The following is a 6,019-nucleotide window of genomic DNA, read 5'->3' as shown; positions in this document are numbered from 1 at the left end:
AATCTCAGTTGCAACTGGAATTAATAAGAGTTAATCTGAAATTATTAAGGGACTCCTAATAGATTAGGAGGTGCCAGATAGAAAGATGGAGTCCCCTGGGGTGGTACAAACTTCTCTCAGAGCCCCACACTCCCCTGGGGTATCCCAGACTCCACTCCCCAGCCTGGCTGCCTGGGGCATGGCCACTGCGGGCAGCAACTTTATCATGGAGGGGAAAACGAAGGAAATATCTTCTAAAAAGATATCAGGCTGTGAGCATTTGAAAAAGCTATTTCTAAAATTGCAATTACCAGGAAAAAGAACAAATTACCACTTCAGGGACCGTCGCACATGGAGAATCAGAGCTTTGGGAAATAATCAGAAGAATATATTCACAGAAGTGCATTATTTATATTGAAACATTTTAAAGTAAAGGTCACAAGGAGAAGCTGAAGATTAGTAAATAGGAAAATGCAAGGATCACTTTACTGCCGTAATGATTATGGTCCATTTTGATTATGACTGCATTAGTCACCGAGGCACATAAGTCACTGCAGATCAGCGCCCAGGCACAGGCTTTGCAGAGTTAAGGAGGTGATGGATCCCTTCCCACCCTTCCACGGTGCCTTCCCTTGCTCCTGCTCTGGACCAACGCTTGCACCGTTGGCCTCGTCAGTGGAGGCAGGAGCCAGCCAGCTCTCTCCTCCCCGTGTGCCCTTTGGGAAGCTGCACGGCGGAGCAGTGGATTCCCGTTTCTGCAGACCCTGCACACTGTTCCTGAGCCTCAGAGTCCCACAGCTCCTGCACTTGCAGGTAACGGGCATGGATCCTGTGTGCACTGCCTTCCTGCCGCTCGCCTCGCACTGCATCAAGGTCTTGGTGTTTATTGATGGTACCAACCACCTCTAAAGAAAAATCCCAAGCGTGGGGAGGAGTTCTCCCCCGAACCAAACAGTGCATGTGTGTGATCCAGCAGATCTGTTAATCACGTTCCCTTCCGTGCCTTTCAGAGATGACTTCTTGTAAGACAGCGGTCTCTTGTTCATCCCCTTTTATTATCATAGATCATTTTTAATACTGCACCAAACCTGTCAAGCTTCCCCTGGCTCCATCTAGGCTATTACAAGGGATTTGAAAGATATATACAGAAAGGGGTTTTCCTGGGTGGTGCAGAAGCCCATATGAGGCAGGAGATGACAGTGCTGGCAGGTCTCCTGAGCCCCTGGGGTGCCAGGTAGCACAGGTGAAAGCTGGGGGCTCACAGCCACTGCCCCCCTCGCACATCCACAGAGGGATGAAATAGCCACCTGAGCTGGACTGCAAGGCTGACCCGGCTGTGCTCAGCTTTGCCAACAGCCCCTGGCTCCTACCCTTTTCCCTCCATCCCGAAGTAGTCCTGCAAAAATATTTGCCGTTTATAAGCAACGAAAATAGGATTGATTTACTGTAGCAACATCTCTAAGCATGAAGTGGCACTTTTACACTCCTATCACCCATTAGACATCTGAAGGCATCAGCACAGCCCATTTCATTTTTAAAGACGTACAAAATGCTCGGAGGAAGCCATTTGACATCCCCATTCTGGGAGCTATGATAGCATGCTGAAAATAATACAAATGCATCAGAAGTCTTATGTCTAGTCGTTTCGGTCCCTGTTTTCCCTCCAAGTTGTGTCAATATGCTGCTAAAGAGCTAGTAAGTGTTGCACTGTAATTTTTTTACGTGTCACAGCTGCTGAAGGAGCTGCCCGTGGACAGTGCGCTTAAATCAAAGTGGCAGCCAGTCGCATCCGCATCTGGCAGGTGCTCCAGCCCCGTGCGCGGGGAGCACCTGATGGAGGGTGCAGCAGCATCAATGGGAGATGCCAGAGCACCTTAAGGGAGATCTGAAATTACTGCCTTGCATGGGGCATTCCCTCAGTGTCCAGGCATGGAGCAGCTCCAGGGCTTTTCTCTCCAGACCCAGCAGCAGCTCCATGCTGGAAATGCTCACGCCTTTTAATGGTACTAATCCGTCACTGGGTGCCAGAGGGGAAAGAGCCTGACTGTGTTTCTGAACTATAATAGCTGCGCACTGAATAGTGCTGGCTCTGATTTATTAACGAGGAGATTTCACAGGTTCTGAGCTACTGACTGATGACCACAATTTTAACCCCCTCCCCCCCCCCCCAGCCCAATCAATACCTTTTAATCAAATCCAATCTCACCAAATTAAATTAAGGAAGGTGTCCATAACCCCAAAGTGTTGGGGGTGCCAGTTTTGGCACAAGGCAGTGTAGGGAGCTGCAGGAATTGATCACCTCCATGCTGCTGGCCAGAGGAGCCCTGGGAGTCTGGCACGGAAGGAAAGGCAGGTTATTCTGCCCCGTCATGGGCATGGGGAGCCGGCTCATCCATGCCATCCCCACGTTTCCTGCCTGAACTCCAGTAGTTTTCCCAAAGGTATCTTGGACCTGGAGATGCTGTAGACCCCCGTTTGATTCCAAGGTCTCCTGTGGCCGAGGGCTGCTCAGGCAAAGCATTTATACCACCCAGGGTGTGCTGGAGCCACATGCATGGGAAACAAAAGGACTAAATATATATATATGTGTATATATATATATATTATATATATACTGAGCATACAAAAGTAATGGTGCTGTTTCTCTGGTGTCCAACTTGGCACAAGCAAGTCCAAGGAGCTGTATCCTTCTGCTGCACAAGAGAAGCTGGCAATGAGGGGAGACCTCCCACCCCTTCCCAAGGTTTTCTTTGCTTCCCCCCAACCCAGAGCAGTGGTGTGACTTACAAGAACTATCTTGGAATATTTTTTTATCACTGCTTCTGTATTGTGCTCGCACTTCCATCGTGTTTGTGCAGTTTCCTTATTGTTCCTTGGGGTTTGCTCTATTTAGCTGCTCATGCTTCCACTAAGTTTTAGAGCTATTTCTGCGTATGAATTATTCTCTGACATAATTTTGCAGCACTGGTTATATTTAGAGAGCTCATTCATTGGGTGAGGCTTTCTCATTTTCCGTTTCGTTGGGTGAGCTCCTCTGATTTCTGTATTCCGTATTTCAGGCTCCAGTTGATGTGCGCTAACTAATTACATTGTGGGATGCCAGATGAGGCCAAGCCCATGCTTTCTTTAGTTTTTGTAGTGATATTTATTTGTGATAACACAGAAGGCAGCCGTGGAGAGACACATCCCCCTGCGTGTGTATTACAACTGTATCAGCTTGCGCTAGATCAGCTATGAAAGAAATTTGCACCATGAAAAGAAAAAAGCTGCTGCAGTGGGACCCGGATTACTTTATTATGTTTTCTGTCTAATAAGGGCTCAGCTTTCCACTGCCATGTCTGCATTCCACATCCTCAGCCAAACACGGCTCTCTCTGGGTCTGTCTGGATGACTTTGTGGGACAGCCAAAGCCTCCCAGTCCCCAGCAGGGGTTTCCCTGAGGGCTGCAGCTGTTTGTCTATCCATCCTCACCTGGCTGGGTGCTCCCCCTCCATCTTACTCTGCCTCTTATCCACCAGTCCTTGCACGGGCTCTCATTTCCTCAGCCACCTCTCTCACCTCGTTACCTTGATCTATTTTTAATGCTGCTCTTGTTTTTCCTCCTCATCTTTCTGCCTTCCATCAAATGTTTGACTTTGTACAGTGTAATTGGCTTTTTATGGGTGCCCTGGCTCCCCAGCTAGTTGGCCACTCTCAGGAGCATCCCGGCAGCCCCACATCTGCCTCCCCAGCCGCTCGCCCAGCTCTGGGCACCACCAACGTGCCCCCACAGGTGCTGCTGGCCAGCTGCGTGCAGCATGGCCTTGCTCCTGACAGGACCCCCTGTCACCCAGTTGGTAGCCCCGGTGACCAGCCACTCTCCTGGAGCTCTTCATGCGGGCCCAGCATCCCAGCACAGCCTTCGCAAAGGACGGCTGGGCTGCTGGAGCGGCGCCAGCTGCAGCAGCTGGAGCCTGGCAGAATTAAAGTCTTAATGGCCTGTGATAATTAAAAATCTGAGGAAGTTTCCCCAAAGCATGAAGCTGTGTCCTGGCTCAATCCGAGCGTGCGCAGTTACCGGTGGCAGAAGGACGCCTCGTTTGTGCCTCCACGTCAGCCCGGCGATGGTCCAGGGATGGTTTGGGTTGTGGTTTTTTGGACTCCTGCAGCAGACGGCGATGCAAAGCCGCCCGAGCCCTTTTCCCCGGGAGGAGGTTTGATCCAAGCCCCGTGCCAGTGTTATCATACAGACGGCTTCCACAAACTGTGTTGGCATCTTGATAAAAGCAGTGCCAGCCCACGGCTAATTAACAGCTCTGCAGGGAGGACAGTGCTGGGGGGCACAGGGATCCCAAGAGGCTCCAGCCCTTCAGTGGCAGTTTGCGATCCACATGTGCTTGGCCCCACGTCCGTCAGGAACGACCTTAATGTGCCCCCAGCATGGGCGGGAGGGCTGGGATGGTGACAGAGCTGGAAACTTGCGGGGCCTGGCTCTGTGCTGGTCCCTGGCCCGCACGCAGCAGGATCATCTTGGCCACCGGCGAAGGAGTTGGTGCAGGAAAGACTTTAATAACCATCTTTAGTCCTGTGCATACGGTTAACTGCAGCTGCAGATTTATGGTTCCAATTAATTGTGCAAGTAAATTAGAGGCACCCAGGTGAAACCATAGACAGAATTTTCTACGTGCTTTTTCTTTCCCTGGTGCTTGCCTATCCCTGCCCACCCCTGTGAGGGAAGGGTGGGCTCCTGCACACCTCAGTCCTCCCACACCAAGGCAGGCATTGGGGATGCTGGTGCTTGTCCCCAGAGGTTGATGCTGCTCCCCTGGGTGGGTCCACCTTTGCCCCCCCAAGCTTCTCCTGGCCTGCCACCCCCAGCCTGGCCCATCACCCCTGCCCCTCCTTCATCCTGATCAGCTGTACAGGGGCCAGGCATTCCTGAGACTGTTCCAGGGGCCTGATCCTGTCCCTGTTTGGATACATGGCTCTGCAAGCCCACTCCAGAACAGCGCACAATGCTGCAGGGCAGCCCCTGTACCATAACTCCCTGCCCAGAGCCATCCTGGGAGGGGGTCGTCTTGTGCTGGGGGCTTGTGGGATCAGAGCAGAGTTCACAGCAGCCCTGCAACCTTGCAGCTCTCCTCCCTCCATCGAGACCAATGCTGGCAGAGCATCGCTGCTGCAGGAGGATGACCTTGCAGTCCGCGCTCCTCTGCTCCCTCTCCTTGCCAGCCGTCTAAGCCACGGGTGAGCCGCCGCTTCCCAGGAGAGCGCTCCATCATCCTCGCTGACAGTGCATCCCAACTCCCAGTCATCAAGCAAATCTCATCAAGCTCCCTCCTAACCTTTGCACAAAGGTTGTGAGAAATGCCAGGGCCATATTTCACAAGAAATATGAGTCCGAGCGGTCCCAGGCTCGTAAAATCTCCAGCAGGAGATTCAGTGGGGTGGCCGGGCTCTGCCCAGCCCTTGACAAGTGCTGCAGCAGCCACGTGGGGACGGTTCGTTTGGAAGAGGCCGACCTTCTGTGGCTGGCTGCGATGGATTAGAAGAGCCAGGCTTGCCTGTGCTGCCTTATCTGCCCAATAATTGAACGGAATAAGCTCTCTTATCTCGCTGGTCCGGCTTTTCCCTGGCAGTCCCCTTATCTCGCAGCCCTTGGAGATTGCGAGTGGCCGTCGAGCGTCTCGCCAGGGTGCTGCATCCATTTGCTCCTGCCGGGCTTGGGCATCCCAGCACGGTGTGGGACAGGGCCCCTCCTCTACCCCTCATTCTGCTGCTGAGATGAGGGGGCTGTCCGGGAGGATGCTCCAGCCAGCAGCTGCGGGAGCAAGGATACTGCTGGGGGCTGGGGCTTCAGGCAGCAAAGAGGCAGCCAGGGATGTGCGAAAACCTTGTCTTTTCAACAGGAATGGCACCAGAAAGTCAGCACAGACCCTGCCTGAGTGCCTGGACCGCCCAGGGTTCCTGTTGCTTTCACAGCATCATTTTCACCCACTCTGTACCCTGCTGCATGGCCTGCTCATTGCCTGGGTAATACAGGGGAAAATTGAGTCTGCCA

Source organism: Falco punctatus, assembly GCF_963210335.1.
Source record: "Falco punctatus genome assembly, chromosome: 3".
NCBI classification, from domain to species: Eukaryota; Metazoa; Chordata; class Aves; order Falconiformes; family Falconidae; genus Falco; species Falco punctatus.
Note: the sequence above shows the minus strand (reverse complement) of the source record.